Source organism: Vulpes vulpes, chromosome 15 (assembly GCF_048418805.1).
Source record: "Vulpes vulpes isolate BD-2025 chromosome 15, VulVul3, whole genome shotgun sequence".
NCBI lineage: Eukaryota > Metazoa > Chordata > Mammalia > Carnivora > Canidae > Vulpes > Vulpes vulpes.
The window spans coordinates 98,330,384-98,348,607 of record NC_132794.1 but is presented as its reverse complement, the minus strand read 5'-3'; positions in this window follow the sequence as shown (position 1 = coordinate 98,348,607).

Genomic DNA, 18,224 nt, shown 5'->3' with positions numbered 1-18,224 from the left:
GCATGGGTTACTGTTATTCAGATTGCAAACTCCACAAATGCCCCACTGTAGGGAGAGGGTTGGAGCAAAAAGCCAGCTTATACTGCCTTTGTCAGGCTGTCCACCGGGAGGAGCATGTATTGTCTCTTGCACACCAGGAACCATGTGGGCTTGCAGTAGCCGTGTTATAGTGCTACTGTCATAAACACTATGGCATTTAACCTGCAGAAAAGCTGATCAAAGAATTTATTATTATCCTCACTTTACAGAAGGAACAATTGTCTCAGATAAGTAAAATCACTGACTCTACTTTTATGGTACTGGAGAAGGGTGGTGGAGGTTGAAAGGTGGGATTCAGATGGTGCTGAATTGGAAATGGGGATATTACTATGAACTCATGTCTTCTTTTTTTTTTTAAATAGATATAGAAATATAGGCTAAAACAATGACATGCCACAAACAATGAATATATTTAGCGTCCAGATCTTTCTTTCTACATATTATTCTCCACTTGTTGAAACCAGGTCTTCTTGAGGAAATGGCTATTCTTGGGCTGGGGCAAAAAAAAAAAAAAAGTGTACACGATGGGCCTGAAAGCCCAGAAGATAAAGATGTGCTCAAGGATGATCAAGAATGATAGGGACATGGCCAAAGTACATAGAAGCCAGCTTGAAGGGCCCCACTGACCAAATTGGGGGATATTACAGCATGAAAATAAACAATGATAAAATTGATTATTAGCCATTGAATAAAATAAGAGACCATAAGACCATAATAATAGAAACAAACAAATTAATAGAGCATAGTATAAAGAGCTTTCTTACTGGAACAATAATTGGGCCAAATTACGCAGTTGAATTTCAAACCATGGTCTGTGCAATTGAAGGTCTTATATTTATTCTCCCTGAGTCATGGGGACTCTCTACTGCAACACCAAGATTTGTTGGTAGGGAAAAGTGAGATGTCTTCACTTAGTGGGACTGGATTTAAGGTGGGCTTCACTATGGCTATACCAGCCAGTTGTTGATATTTTGCATGCACTTTTTCTGGGTCATTTTCAAAGGATTAGCCAGTGTGCAGAAATCTTCAGAGAAGAAACTCGTCTTCAATTGGTTCTTTTCTGCTTTTGCTTTTAGAAGCAATGCAGGGATTTTGTTGTTGTTATTGTTGTTGTTGTTGTTTTGACTATGATTGTGGCAAGAGAAGCATAAAGCTCAAATAAAATCACTGGAGGGAGGTAATGGGCAAAGCTAAAGCAAAGATTCCAGAAAATGCCAAACACCAGGCCCCAGGAAGATCAAGAAGTAAATCTCCCAAAAGATGGTTCTATAATGTGGCTCTGTCTTCTTCCTTGTGGCTTCTCTGAGTCTCTCTGCCTCATCCTGTGTCACCTGGTCAGCTTTGACTGAGACTCCAACCTTCGCGAGAGTGTTGTGCCCATGAGCCCATAATGTACTTCCAGGACTTTTAACTGTACTGCCTGGAATTTCCAGTGTTTCTTGGTTAAAAATCCCCAAATTCAAGGAGTCTTATTAACTTTATTCCTTTTTAAAAATCAGGCAGTTCTCAGTCCACTGATGTCCACTGCTCCTTAGGTATCTATTCATGATCTAATCAGAAGAAACTGGTTGAAGAGGGTGAGGGATTGAATGGATCACAAGTTAAAGCACATGCTCTGTAGGGATTGTGGGTAGAGTGTTTCCATACTGGGAACAGATGGGCCCTAATAGACTCAAAACACAGTAAGAGTTGCTGTAATTACTATCCCACTGCAGTGATTAACTTTGACAAGATAATTCTTACAGCGAGGAGGAAGACACTATAGAATGGCTGCTATAGTTTTGAAAATGAAAGAGAACATTTGTTTGATTATTTGCATCCTCTATGTATACTTAACTACTATTCCTTTAAGAATTTTAGGCTGGGGGCACCTGGGTGGCTCAGTCGGTTAAGAGTTCCACTCTTGATTTTGGCTCAGGTCATGATCTGAGGATTATGATCTCAGGATTGTGAGATTGAGCCCCACATCAGCCTCTGCCTTGAGTATAGATCTTGCCTAGGATTATCTCTCTCTCTCTCTCTCTCTCTCCCCTCCCGCTGCCCCTCCCCCTTTCCAAAAATTTTTTTAGGCTGACCCCTGAGAGTAACCAGGGAACCTGGACAGAAAGGAGCCCCCACACTCATGAGTCAACTTTCTAATTACTCTAGGACCTACTGTCCACTTTCTGGTTCAGACCTGGTTTCTCATCTCATTTTTTTTTTTTTAAGATTTTATTTATTTATTCATGAGGGATAGAGATAGAGAGAGAGTCAGAGACACAGGCAGAGGGAAGCAGGCTCCATTCAGGGAGCCTGACGTGGGACTCGATCCCAGGTCTCCAGGATCACTCCCTGGGCTGAAGGCAGTGCTAAACCGCTGAGCCACCAGGGCTGCCCTCATCTATTTTCTTTGGCTGAAGATCCCTGCACTAACCCTGTTTGGGTTGCAATCAAATCTCAGATGCTTTTCTTGGCCAGGGAATCCTTTAAGTTGCTAATTTCTGTACACATCCTTGAGTGCCACCTGACTGTACTGAGTCTTGATATTTTTTCCTATTTTTAACTGTTAACATTTACTGAAGATGTGTTACATGTCAGGCATTATGCTAAGTTCCCTTTTTGTGTTAACTTTGATGTTAACTCCCACTCATGTAACATTATTCCTATTTTATGGATGATGAAATAAAGTTTAAGAAAGTTAAATAACTTGCCAAAGCTAGCTCAACTATTAAATGTCCAAGATAGAATTTAAACCTTTTATGTCTGAATATATGAACCTATAAATTTCTGCCTTGCAGTCTACTTGTCAGCAGCAAAGACCTAGCACTTTCTGCATATAGTGACTGTTTGTCCAGTTGTGATGTATGTCTAAGAGGGGTCTCCCTACCTAAGTTACCTCAGAAAATTCATCTCTTGAGTTTTTCAGACTCAATCCTAGTTCTCAAATATTTTTCTCTGCCTGGACCTTCATTGTGTTCCAGTTCTAAGCCATATCATGTGATATTTTGTTATTCCCCTTGGCCCTCCCCACCCACCCCATTCAGCTCCAGGTTGGTGTCCAAAGAAAAGAAGTTGCAGTGTTTTTTTTTCTGAACTCTAGACCCCTGCATTTTTACTGATGATAATGGGCAAAACAATATGCCTAAGATAAATTCTGAAGCAATTGGCCCTGTTACAGGAGGGAAATGTAACTACATGGACCCTGGTCTTTTTTGGCAATCAGTTTGCTTGAGAAAATTTGATAAGAATAAAAAATATAGTTGACTTGGCTGACATCTCTGAATTCCTATATTCATATCTGTGCCCCTGGCCAAACAGCACTAGATATTGAGGAAAAAAATGGCATCTTTAATTTGCCAATTACAAAGCCTGCCCTATTAGTAAAATTTTTAAACTAAAATTGTTATAAAAAAAGTTTTTGTGCAGGATAGCCAGGTAATGCCCACTTTTTAGGCAGCATCTCACGATCCTTCTCTTCTTTAGTTTCTCCCTGGGCTCTGAGATTAAATGTAGTCATCAAAGTCTAGACAAGATTTCTGGGGTGCTTCCCCCTCAAGGAGTCAGGCTGAGTGTAGGCGATTGTGATTGCATTGCAGGGAAGCTTGGGTGAGCAAGGGTGAATCTGAGCACAGAAGAACTCAGAAAGCCTGACTCAGCATTAACTTGGCTGAGCTCTGCCAAGAGATGGCCCCCCCACCTTTTCCCCCCCAAGTAATAGCTTTTTATAAGTGATAACATTAAAAAACACCTCCATAGTTTACCACTTTAATTTAATAAAGTAACATGTGGTACCTGAACTGGCTAATGATGTCAAGGCCTTTGCATTTGGGGCAAGCTAATTTCCTCTGAGCATGAGAGGTCACTCTTAAAATGAGGTGAAAGTCCTTCCCTAACTAGTTCATCCAAAACATGGTAACACAATTAAGGCAGTCAGATGATGACATTTTAGCCACTAAACTGCCAAGGAAAGATTCCCATTGAAGCTCCTGCAAAAGAAATATAAGCAACTATCAAAACTTGTGGCTCTTTGTTGGAAACCACATCCTCCCATTTTTTTTGGACTGAACATGAGAGTAAATATGAATAGGGAAGGGCAAAGTTTGTCTACCCGCAGCTCCCAAACCTGGGGAGAGACAAAATGTTATTTATTTAAGAAACTTGGGATAAGACCTGGGATTATAAGACTTCATATGTCATCTCTGATGGGTTGGAGATTTCTTGTCGGCATTTTCCTGACAAATACAACTTGAGAATCACTTAAAGAAATGGTTTTTAGGTTGCTGAGAAATCATTAGAAGTTCTTAAGTATGTGGTATATTCAGGATCTTCCTTAGATTTTTCTTCAGAACAAATCAAAAGAAGAACATTTCTTCTATAAATAAATACATTACTACTCTTGGAACTAGTGTATGACTAGAATCTTAATTTAGTGATTGATAGTAATAATACTGGCAACAGGATATAATGCTAAGGCTTTATGTATCAACACTCATTATTTTGTTAGTTCTTCACATTAAAACCTATGTAGGGTTTTAATAGTGTGGTCTTACAGACCTACTCTAAGCCCCTCCTGACTTTCTACGTTTTAACTGACTCCAGCCCAAAAGACACAGGATAATGTATCTGCTTGGTAAATTTATAAGGAATTGTTTGGGCGTGCTTGGTCAGCCTCATTATCTTTTTCTCTAGAGCGGTAACGGCCTTCGGAAAGGAGGATCTTTAATTGGCACCATCCTGCAATGTGGGGAAGTAACTACTCTTGCCCCATTCACTGTGGTTAGAGAAACAACTATATTTTGAACGAGTCTTCTGTTTTTGTCTTTATTTTCTTTTTCAATGACATGGTTTCATTTTTCCTGCAGTATGATAAATTCTCTTTTCTGTTAACTCTCCTCCTTTCTGCCATTCTCTGTAAAATCTTCCTGTCTCCTCAAGGTTATTTATTATAGCAGATATAAATATATATGTTAAATATGGGGAATGCTTACTTTTGCTACTAAACTTTGCTTCCAAACAAACGTAAATTCATTCATTCCAACTAAGGATATGGTCATGTATAGTATTCTCCAGGTGACTCAGTGAAACTCTACTACTAACCACTCTTTTCTTTGCCCTTTCCCTTTTGCCAGTCACTGATTGTTTTTCTTTTTTTTTTAATAAATTAATTTTTATTGGTGTACAATTTACCAACATACAGAATAACACCCAGTGCTCATCCCGTCAAGTGTCCCCCTCAGTGCCCGTCACCCAGTCACCCCCACCCCGGCCCTCCTTCCCTTCCACCACCCCTAGTTCGTTTCCCAGAGTTAGGAGTCTTTATGTTCTGTCTCCCTTCCTGATATTTCCCACACATTTCTTCTCCCTTCCTTTATATTCCCTTTCACTATTATTTATATTCCCCAAATGAATGAGAACATACACTGTTTGTCCTTCTCCGATTGACTTACTTCACTCAGCATAATACCTTCCAGTTCCATCCACGTTGAAGCAAATGGTGGGTATTTGTCGTTTCTAATTGCTGAGTAATATTCCATTGTATACATAGACCACATCTTCTTTATCCATTCATCTTTCGATGGACACCGAGGCTCCTTCCACAGTTTGGCTATTGTGGACATTGCTGCTAGAAACATCGGGGTGCAGGTGTCCCACCGTTTCATTGCATCTGTATCTTTGGGGTAAATCCCCAACAGTGCAATTGCTGGGTCGTAGGGCAGGTCTATTTTTAACTCTTTGAGGAACCTCCACACAGTTTTCCAGAGTGGCTGCACCAGTTCCCATTCCCACCAACAGTGTAAGAGGGTTCCCTTTTCTCCGCATCCTCTCGAACATTTGTGATTTCCTGCCTTGTTAATTTTCCCCATTCTCACTGGTGTGAGGTGGTATCTCATTGTGGTTTTGATTTGTATTTCCCTGATGGCAAGTGATGCAGAGCATTTTCTCATGTGCATGTTGGCCATGTCCATGTCTTCCTCTGTGAGATTTCTCTTCATGTCTTTTGCCCATTTCATGATTGGATTGTTTGTTTCTTTGGTGTTGAGTTTAATAAGTTCTTTTGGAAACTAGCCCTTTATCTGATATGTCATTTGCAAATATCTTCTCCCATTCTGTAGGTTGTCTTTGAGTTTTGTTGACTGTATCCTTTGCTGTGCAAAAACTTCTTATCTTGATGAAGTCCCAATAGTTCATTTTTGCTTTTGTTTCTTTCGCCTTTGTGGATGTATCTTGCAAGAAGTTACTGTGGCCAAGTTCAAAAAGGGTGTTGCCTGTGTTCTCCTCTAGGGTTTTGATGGAATCTTGTCTCACATTTAGATCTCTCATCCATTTTGAGTTTATCTTTGTGTATGGTGCACGAGAGTTGTCTAGTTTCATTCTTCTGCATGTGGATGTCCAATTTTCCAAACACCATTTATTGAAGAGACTGTCTTTTGTCCAGGGGATAGTCTTTCCTTCTTTGTCGAATATTAGTTGACCATAAAGTTGAGGGTCCACTTCTGGATTCTCTAGTCTGTTCCATGGATCTATGTGTCTGTTTTTGTGCCAGTACCACACTGTCTTGATGACCACAGCTTTGTAGTACAACCTGAAATCTGGCATTGTGATGCCCCCAGCTATGGTTTTCTTTTTTAAAATTCCCCTGGCTATTTGGGGTCTTTTCTGATTCCACACAAATCTTAAAATAATTTGTTCTAACTCTCTGAAGAAAGTCCATGGTATTTTGATAGGGATTGCATTAAACGTGTAAATTGCCCTGGGTAACATTGACATTTTCACAATATTAATTCTGCCAATCCATGAGCATGGAATATTTTTCCATCTCTTTGTGTCTTCCTCAATTTCTTTCAGAAGTGTTCTATAGTTTTTAGGGTATAGATCTTTTACCTCTTTGGTTAGGTTTATTCCTAGGTATCTTATGCTTTTGGGTGCAATTGTAAATGGGATTGACTCCTTAATTTCTCTTTCTTCAGTCTCATTGTTAGTGTATAGAAATGCCACTGATTTCTGGGCATTGATTTTGTATCCTGCCACACTACCAAATTGCTGTATGAGGTCTAGCAATCTTGGGGTGTAGTCTTTTGGGTTTTCTATGTAGAGTATCATGTCATCGGTGAAGAGGGAGAGTTTGACTTCTTCTTTGCCAATTTGAATGCCTTTAATGTCTTTTTGTTGTCTGATTGCTGAGGCGAGGACTTCCAGTACTATGTTGAATAGCAGTGGTGAGAGTGGACATCCCTGTCTTGTTCCTGATCTTAGGGGAAAGGCTCCCAGTGCTTCCCCATTGAGAATGATATTTGCTGTGGGCTTTTCGTAGATGGCTTTTAAGATGCTGAGGAAAGTTCCCTCTATCCCAACACTCTGAAGGGTTTTGATCAGGAATGGATGCTGTATTTTGTCAAATGCTTTCTCTGCATCTAATGAGAGGATCATATGGTTCTTGGTTTTTCTCTTGCTGATATGATGAATCACATTGATTGTTCTACGAGTGTTGAACCAGCCTTGCATCATGGGGATAAATCCTACTTGGTCATGGTGAATAATTTTCTTAATGTGTTGTTGGATCCTATTGGCTAGTATCTTGTTGAGAATTTCTGCATCCATGTTCATCAGGGATATTGGTCTGTAATTCTCCTTTTTGGTGGGGTCTTTGGTTTCAAAATTAAGGTGATGCTGGCCTCATAGAACGTATTTGGAAGTACTCCATCTCTTTCTATCTTTCCAAACAGCTTTAGTAGAATAGGTATGATTTCTTCTTTAAACGTTTGATAGAATTCCCCTGGGAAGCCATCTGGCCCTGGACTCTTGTGTCTTGGGAGGTTTTTGATGACTGCTTCAATTTCCTCCCTGGTTATTGGCCTGTTCAGGTTTTCTATTTCTTCCTGCTCCAGTTTTGGTAGTTTGTGGCTTTCCAGGAATGTGTCCAATTCTTCTAGATTGCCTAATTTATTGGCATAGAGCTGTTCATAATAGGTTTTTAAAATCATTTGTTTTTCCTTGGTGTTGGTAGTGATGTCTCCTTTCTCATTCATGATTTTAGTAATTTCAGTCTTCTCTCTCTTCTTTTTAATAAGGTTGGCTAATGGTTTATCTATCTTATTAATTCTTTCAAAGAACCAACTCCTGGTTCTGTTGATCTGTTCCACAGTTCTTTTGGTCTCGATTTCATTTAGTTCTGCTTGAATTTTAATTAACTCTCTTTTTTGCTGGGCATGGGGTCCATTTGCTGCTTTTTCTCTAGCTCCTTTATGTGTAAGGTGAGCTTTTGTATTTGAGTTCTTTCCAGTTTTTGAATGGATGCTTGTATTGCGATGTATTTCCCCCTCAGGACTGCTTTTGCTGCATCCCAAAGATTTTGAACGGTTGTATCTTCATTCTCATTAGTTTCCATGAATCTTTAATTCTTCCTTAATTTCTTGTTTGACCCTTTCATCTTTTAGCAGGATGGTCCTTAATCTCCACGTGTTTGAGGTCCTTCCAAACTTCTTGTTGTGATTTAGTTCCAATTTCAAGGCATTATGGTCTGAGAATATGCAGGGGACGATCCCAATCTTTTGGTATTGGTTCAGACCCAATTTGTGACCCAGTATGTGGTCTATTCTGGAGAAAGTTCCTGTGCACTTGAGAAGAATGTGTATTCAGTTGAGTTTGGATGTAAAGTTCTGTAGATATCTGTGAAATCCATCTGGTCCAGTGTATCATTTGAAGCTCTCGTTTCTTTGGAGATGTTGTGCTTAGAAGACCTATCGTGGGTAGAAAGAGCTAGATTGAAGTCACCAAGTATAAGTGTATTATTATCTAAGTATTTCTTCAGTTTGGTTATTAATTGGTTTAAATATTTGGCAGCTCCCACATTCGGGGCATATATATTAAGGATTGTTAAGTCCTCTTGTTGGATAGATCTTTTGAGTATGAGATAGTATCCCTCTTCATCTCTCACTATAGTCTTCGGGGTAAATTTTAATTTATCTGATATAAGGATGGCTACCCCTGCTTTCTTTTGAGGACCATTTGAATGGTAAATGGTTCTCCACCTTTTTATTTTCAGGTTGTAGGTGTCCTGTCTAAAATGAGTCTCTTGTAGACAGCAAATAGATGGGTCCAGCTTTTTTATCCAGTCTGAAACCCTGTGCCTTTTGATGGGGTCATTAAGCCCGTTCACGTTCAGAGTTACTATTGACAGATATGAGTTTAGTGTCATCATGATATCTATTCAGTCCTTGTTTTTGTGGATTGTTCCACTGAGCTTCTTCTTAAAGGGGAATTTTAAGAGTCCCCCTTAAAATTTCTTGCAGAGCTGGTTTGGAGGTCACATATTCTTTCAGTTCCTGCCTGTCTTGGAAGCTCTTTATCTCTCCTTCCATTTTGAATGAGAGCCTTGCTGGATAAAGTATTCTTGGTTGCATGTTCTTCTCATTTAGGACCCTGAATATATCCTGCCAGCCCTTTCTGGCCTGCCAGGTCTCTGTGGAGAGGTCTGCTGTTACCCTAATATTCCTCCCCATAAAAGTCAGGGACTTTTTTTCTCTTGCTGCTTTAAGGATCTTCTCCTTATCTTTGGAATTTGCAAGCTTCACTATTAAATGTCGGGATGTTGAACGGTTTTTACTGATTTTAGGGGGGGATCTCTCTATTTCCTGGATCTGAATGCCTGTTTCCCTTCCCAGATTAGGAAAGTTTCAGCTTGGATTTGTTCAAATACATATTCTGGCCCTCTGGCCCTTTCGGCGCCCTCGGGAACCCCAATTAAATGTAGGTTTTTCTTCCTCAGGCTGTCGTTTATTTCCCTTAATCTGTCTTCATGGTCTCTTAATTGTCTCTTTTTTCCTCAGTTTCCCTCTTTGCCATCAACTTGTCTTCTATGTCACTCACTCGCTCTTCCACCTCGTTAAGCCTCATCGTTAGGACTTCTAGCTTGGATTGCATCTCATTTAATTGATTTTTAATTTCTGCCGGATTGGATCTATATTCTGCAGTCATGAAGTCTCTTGAGTCCTTTATGCTTTTTTCTAGAGCCACCAGTAGCTGTATAATAGTGCTTCTGAATTGGCTTTCTGACATTGAATTGTAATCCAGATTTTGTAACTCTGTGGGAGAGAGGGCTGTTTCTGATTCTTTCTTTTGAGGTGAGGTTTTCCTTCTAGTCATTTTGCTCAGTGCAGAGTGGCCAAAAACAAGTTGTATTGGGAAAAGGAGAAAAAGAGAGGAGAGAAAGAAGGAAAGAAAAGAGAAAAAGAAAAAAGAAAAAATAAAGAAAAAAGAAAAAAAGAGAAGAAAAGAAAGAAAAAGAAAGAGAGGGAAAAAAGGGTGGGGGAAGCAAAGAGAAATAAAAAAAAAAAAAACAACCCACGGGGGAGTATCTTCCGATTCTGTATACTTTAAGTCCCTTGACTTCCCCTGGAACTGGTCCGTCTCGCTGGTCTTCTGGGGGAGGGGCCTGCTGTGCTGATTTTCAGGTGTTAGCACTTGGGGGAGCTGCTCAGCCCCTGCCTGGTGCAGGGCTCAGTGGGGGTGTTTACCCTTTGAGGCCCCGGGAGGAAGCCACAGTGGCGGCGGCAGCTCTGCAGCCCTGGAGTCAGCCCCCGCAGTAGCTCCGGGGCTCTCTGTCTGCAGGGCCTGGGGGCTCCCGGTTGGGGCCGCTGATCTGCTCAGCTCGGGGCAGGAGCGTCCTTGCTGTCCTGGGCCCTCCCGGCCTCTGCCTGTCCCGGGGGAGGCCGGATCCTGGGCTGTGTCCCGGCGCCCTGTGCTCCGGGGCCTGCGCTGTTGGATTCGCGCTCCTGCCCTGCAGCCCCCTCCGGAGCCGCCGCCCGAGCCCCTCTGAGCTGCTCCGGGTCCCGCCGTGCGCGCTGCAGCCCTTAGGGAGCTCAGCGCACTCTCCCGGGGCGCAGGTGCCTGTTAGTGTCCCAGGGAGCCCGAGGGCATCCCTGCCTTTCTGGGGATCCTGCTCCAATTCCCCGGGAGGCCTTTCCGCGGGGAAGGTTGGTGCAGCTCCTGCTCCTCCGGGACGGGGCTCTCCTGTCCTGGGGACACTCGCCCCGGCCTCAGCCCGGCTCCTCGCGGGGCCCCTCCCCCTTGGAGGCCTTTGTGTCTTTATTTCTTTTTTACCGTCTTCCTACCTTAATAGAAGCGCGAACTCTTCCCACTGTAGCATTCCAGCTGGTCTCTCTTTAAATATCAGGCTTGATTCGTAGATTTTCAGGATGATTTGAAGGTTCTCTAGGTAATTTGTTGGGGACAGGTGACTTGGGGACCCTACTCTTCTGCCATCTTGCCCCTCCTCTCATTGATTGTTTTTTATTCAATTTACCAACACCTGTTACTTGCAACTTGATCAAAAGGTGATTTCATTCTGCTATAAATAAGTGGTGTTTACCTTTCCATAGTCTTACTCAATTGTAAGTTTAAGGAAAGGACAAAGTGTTATCTTTATTTCCTGCAACTCTAGATTCCATCACAATGCTAAGCACATTTAGTGTATTAGGTAAATGTACACATTAAACTGAATTGCACGGATATTATTTTTCCATTATGTAGGTAGTACATACCATTGTAAAAAAAATGGGGCAGTCTTGGAAAGTACGAGAAATAAATGAAAATAATTTGCAATACATCTACCCAAAGTTATTAGCTTTAGTCTTTTTTAAAAACAGCTTTAGTAAGGCATAACTTACATTCCATAAAAAGAGTAGAGGTAGAATTCAATGAATTCTAAGTTTATATGATTTCATAGCAATAACCACAGTACAGTTTTAGGACACATCCATCCTTCAAAAAGTTCCCTTGTATTCATTTAAATCATATTGTAATAAATGCATTTAAGATACACAGTGGGCCACCAAAAAAATCAAAGATATGTAGATGGCTGTCAAATTCTATGTAGAATTTTGTACTTAAAAGAATTCCTAATATATTTTCCCCATAGAATCAGGAACATAAAATGTAAACATTTGATTCTCTGCATCACAATCTACTAATTGTGTGCTCCAAATTACCATATTGATTCTAATTTTATTTCAATGTAAACTATAATTGAGTATTATGTATTTGTGTATGATTTCCTCAAGTAAAAAAAGTATTGATTAACATAGGTAAAATCACTGGATTTTGACATACCACTTTTCATGTAATTGATTTTCAAAATTTACAACTTTCTTCCCCCAAAAGATCATATAAAAGTGATTATTGCCACCTTTAAGTATAAATAGTCTTTGTAATTATGTAAAATTATATAGACCTTTGCAAATTTGAAGGATGATTCCAGAGAATGTGACTGTGTCTTGCCTTGGGGCTGATATGTACAGTTTGGAGCATATCTCATGAGAATGTGTTTGAGACTGAGTTCAGCCTGTGCTGAGCCAGTCAAGCCTACCAGGGGGCTGCACCCACCCAAGATTCACCTTCTTTACACCATGCAAAGGCACAGCCTACTCACCAAACTATGCGCTTATTTGGTGAAAGCACTTTTACCTAATTAATTCAAAGGCTTCCTGAAGGCCAGCTGGGGCCCTGATGGGGATCTTTAGAATGGTTACCATCTGGGACACCTCGGTGGCTTAGCAGTTGAGTATCTGCCTTTGGCTCAGGGTGTGATCCCAGGGATCCAGTCCCACATCAGGCTCCCTGCATGGATCCTGCTTCTCCCTCTGCCTGTGTCTCTGCCTCTCTCTGTCTCTCATGAATGAATAAATAAAATCTTAAAAAAAAAAAAAAAAAAGAATGGTTACCATCTGAATCTTTGCTTGCTCTTCAGGTGCTGCTTCCAGAAAGCTCAGCTATGGAGATTAACTTAAAAGAAGGCCAGGTGAACAGCGCCGCCTAGGGAGCTTGGAAAAAGTTCTCCATGATCGACCTGTTCAGCCTTATCTGTCATTGCCGTTCATTTGGGTTCTTCCCCCCAGCACCCATACTTGTTGCCATCTTCATGCTGAATTTCCTCACTCTGCTGCCATCTGTATTTTTCTCTGTCCAAATATTCCTCATTCTTTAAGATTTGGCACACCAACCTCTTATGATGCAGAACCTTTATTTGTCACTCCAATTCTTGACTATGCTTGGTGTATAATTACCCCAATTAATTATCCTACTTTTCCCTTCCTTAAATGTAGAGCATTTTTTGTCATTATACCATATGGTAGTTGAGTGGGCATACTCTGAAGCTAGCTGGGTTTGCAACCTGGTTCTGTTACTTAACCAGAGAGGTCTTATAGTGTTTTCAAATCACTGTAGGCCTCAGTTTTCTTGTGTGTAAAAGAGAAATAATAATAATGATGCCTACCTCTTTGGGTTTTTATGAAGATCAACAAGTTGATGATACTGTTTTTGGAAAAGTACCTAATGAATGGTTATTTTTTTTTTTAAAGATTTTATTTATTTATTCACTATAGTCACACACACAGAGAGAGAGAGGCAGAGACAGGCAGAGGGAGAAGCAGGCTCCATGCACCGGGAGCCCGACGTGGGATTCGATCCCGGGTCTCCAGGATCGCGCCCCGGGCCAAAGGCAGGCGCCAAACCGCCGCGCCACCCAGGGATCCCTGAATGGTTATTTTTATCTTTGATGTGAATTACTTTGTTTTGACAAATATATTATAAATTGTTTGAGAAGAGTAATTGTATCTTACATTTCTTTCTATTCTCAGAGGCAGAAGCTACTTTCTACTTTCCAGACAAGTAATACTAAATTCAGAGAGGCTGTGACTCACTATTGGTGGAACTGGCATTAGGGCGGGGTTCTACTGGCTGCAGCTCTGTGTTTTTTCAATTTTTACCTTTTTGTCATCAATATTATTTTGTTCATAATGCAGTAACAATATTAGTAGTTATAACATATATGTCTTCAAAGTGTGTTATGCACAGTATTTTTAAATTTGTGCAGGTAAGCTTTCTCTTTCTGTTTTACATAAATGAGAGGTCATACATTTCATATAATGACCTAGATATTTTTCCTCCATTTCCCCCCAGGCATCCTCTTCCAGCCCATGAAATACATTTCAGTGCTGTGTTTTCTTAACTTTAAATAAGATACAACAGTGAGTGTTCAATCAAAACAATTCTAATTGGTTACAAACATAAACATAACCTCATTTCACCCATATTGTTAGAGGAGTTAATTGGACCTACAGAGCCACCAGCTAAATACATTGGTTTATGCAAACAGTGAATCTAATTTCCTCTAAAGACATCTCTCTGCAGGAGCAGTTGAAGGAGAGGAGATAGGAAGGAGAGAACATTTTGGGTGGAATTTCAAAAAGTAATTTGCTGTCAATTATCTGCTCTTACTAGATAGACTTAAAAATTAAAATCATTATATGATTTATGTGAAAAAATGTATTTGTGTACACATAATTCTCTTCAAATAGGAAGAGTATTACCAATAAGGGAATAGTACATTTTACACTGTAGTTGAGCTCAGCCAAAATTGACAGGGGTGGACTTCCCCCTTTTCTTGATCTATTCCCCCAAAATCCTTCATCAATATTAAGAGTTTAGTATTGGGAGACTTCCAGGAAAGATGGCAGAGCAGGAAGATCCTAAACTCACCTCATTCTACAGATACAACTAGATGACACCTACCTCAGTGTAAATTACCCAAAAAACAATCTAAAGACTGGCAGAGCAGACTCTCCACAGCTAAACATAGAGAAGAAGACATAACGAAGGTAGGAGGGGCGGAGACATGGTTGGGACTTAAGTGGGCCTGCTGGACTGCCCATATGAGGGAGGGACATGGCAGGATGGAGAGGGGAGAGAAACAGACACCAAGTACCCTAGTGGGTAACTCACACAGAGAAGACAAATCCCCATTAACTTTGGCTTTGGAAAACCAAAGGGGCTTAATTTCTTGAGTTCTTATAACCTGTGGGGCTTAACACCTGGCACTTTAAAAGTCAGTGGGAGAGATGGGGGTTAATAGGGAACAGTCCTTGCCCCTAAAGAGACAGCATGAAGCCCCTTGAAGATATAGCATAGAAGCTGCAGTTTGAAAAATGCTGGGGTATATAGGAAGACTTATTTACTAATTTCAGAGTGTGCTAAAGGGGCAGGGATCTTTAGGAGACTTCTCTAGGAACAAGGTTGCTGGCAGGTGCCATTGACCCCCTCTGCCTTCCCTAACAGCCTGCCCATGCTGTTCTCCTGCAAAGATGCCCTTTCCAGCCAAACCTCACCTCAAGGTCCTCTCCCACAGCAGATCTGAACAAACCTTGGTAACACTGCACACCTCCCCCCTGCACTCTTCTGTGGATCTCCTCCTTCAATCAGGCCTATGAAGCTGCCTATAGGTCCCCTCCTATAGTAGGCAAGGGTAGATCTTGTTGGCACTGTGCACCCTGACCCCACACTCTCCTGTAGACTTGCCCCTTCCAGCCCTGCCATAGGAGTTTTCTAATGAAACTCCAGGTCTCCTCCCACAACAGACCTGTGTTGCAAACCTTTCTAATTGTACATACCCTTATCCTGTGTTCTCTCATGAATCTGCCTCCCTCCAGTGCACCCTTGGACAGAGCCCATCCAAAGCAGTGCCATAGCCTGGTAGTGTGCAAGGAGCCCCAACAGTGGCCAGGACTACTTCAAAATGACTCCTGTCCTGAGGAGAGGGAAAGATAACTATCTATACCAGTCTGACTGTAGCCCCTGTTCTGACTACAGGCCCAACTACTAATGAAAGCTTCTTGTGGGACAACATAGGGAAAGCCCCTGAAGTTTGCTGCTACTGCATCTCAACTCAAGCCCAAGGTGGCTCCAGACTGGTCCAATAACACCACAGGGACCAAACACTGCCCACAGCAGGCAAAGGGAACCAGTGCAGATGACTGAACTGAAGGCAAAAGGTGCTCAGCCACAATAGTAGGGCACACTCAATGCACATAGGAGAAACCCCTGAAGCAGCAGATTCTGATGAACAGGGGGCATTGCCCTCCAGAGAACCATAGGACCTTTTTTTCCCCATAAGGCCACTACTCTCAAAAGCAGGAGACATAACTGACTTTCCTAACAATAGAAAGAAACACAGATCCATATAAAATGAGAAGACAGAGGAATAGTCCCAAATGAAAGAACAGGACAAAAATCACAGCAAGAGAGCTAAAATAAATGGATAGAAGTACTATATCTGATAGAGAATTTAAATTAATGGTCATAAAGATACTCACGGACTCGAGAAAAGAGTGGAAAGTGAAAAGAAATATGGGGTACCAATACTTCTATTGGACAAAGAAGACTTTATTTATTTTTTTAAAGTATGTATGTTTTATTTAATTTTTTTATAAATTTATTTTTTATTGGTGTTCAATTTGCCAACATATAGAATAACACCCAGTGCTCATTCCGTCAAGTGCCCACTTCAGTGCCCCTCACCCAGTCACCCCCACCGCCCACCCACCTTCCACCACCCCTAGTTCGTTTCCCAGAGTTAGGAGTCTTTTATGTTCTGTCTCCCTTCCTGACATTTCCCACTCACTTTTTCTCCTTTCCCTTTTATTCCCTTTCACTGGTTTTTATGTTCCCCAAGTGAATGAGACCATATAATGTTTGTCCTTCTCCGATTGACTTACTTCACTCAGCATAATACCCTCCAGTTCCATCCACGTTGAAGCAAATGGTGGGTGTTTGTCGTTTCCAATGGCTGAGTAATATTCCATTGTATACATAGACCACATCTTCTTTATCCATTCATCTTTCGATGGACACCGAGGCTCCTTCCACATTTCGGCTATTGTGGACATTGCTGCTGGAAACATCGGGGTGCAGGTGTCCTGGTATTTCATTGCATCTGTATCTTTGGGGTAAATCCCCAGCAGTGCAATTGCTGGGTCATAGGGCAGGTCTATTTTTAACTCTTTGAGGAACCTCCACACAGTTTTCCAGAGTGGCTGCACCAGTTCCCATTCCCACCAACAATGCAGGAGGGTTCCCCTTTCTCCACATCCTCTCCAACATTTGTGATTTCCTGCTTTGTTAATTTTCCCCATTCTCACTGGTGTGAGGTGGTATCTCATTGTGGTTTTGATTTGTATTTCCCTGATGGCCAGCGATGTGGAGTGTTTTCTCATGTGCTTATTGGCCATGTCTATGTCTTCCTCTGTGAGATTTCTGTTCATGTCTTTTGCCCATTTCATGATTGGATTGTTTGTTTTCTTTGCTGTTGAGTTGAATAACTTCTTTATAGATCTTAGATACTAGCCCTTTATCTGATATGTCATTTGCAAATATCTTCTCCCATTCTGTAGGTTGTCTTTTAGTTTTGTTGATGGTATCTTTTGCTGTGCAAAAGTTTCTTATCTTGATGAAGTCCCAATAGTTCATTTTTGCTTTTGTTTCTCTTGCCTTCATGGGTGAATCTTGCAAGAAGTTACTGTGGCCAAGATCAAAAAGGTGTTGCCTGTGTTCTCCTCTAGGGTTTTGATGGAATCTTGTCTCACATTAAGATCTTTCATCCAGGGCAGCCCCAGTGGTGCAGCGGTTTAGCACCGCCTGCAGCCTGGGGTGTGATCCTGGAGATCCAGGATCGAGTCCCACATCGGGCTCCTTGCATGGAGCCTGCTTCTCCCTCTGCCTCTCTGCCTCTCTCTCTCTCTCTCTGTCTCTCATGAATAAATAAATAAAAACTTATAAAAAAAAGATCTTTCATCCATTTTGAGTCTATCTTTGTGTATGGTGCAAGAGAGTGGTCTAGTTTCATTCTTCTGCATGTGGATGTCCAATTTTCCCAACATCATTTATTGAAGAGACTGTCTTTTGTCCAGTGGATAGTCTTTCCTTCTTTGTTGAATATTAGTTGACCATAAAGTTGAGGGTCCATTTCTGGATTTTCTATTCTGTTCCATTGATCTATGTGTCTGTTTTTGTGCCAGTACCACACTGTATTGATGACCACAGCTTTGTAGTACAACTTGAAATCTGGCATTGTGATGCCCTCAGCACCACTGCTATTCAACATAGTACTAGAAGTCCTTGCCTCAGCAATTAGACAACAAAAAAGAATAAAAGGCATTCAAATTGGCAAAGAAGAAGTCAAACTCTCCCTCTTCGCCGATGACATGATACTCTACATAGAAAACCCAAAAGCCTCCACCCCAAGATGGCTAGAACTCGTATGAGCAATTTGGCAGTGTGGCAGGATACAAAATCAGTGCCCAGAAGTCAGTGGCATTTCTATACACTAACAATGAGACTGAAGAAACAGAAATTAAGGAGTCAATCCCATTTACAAT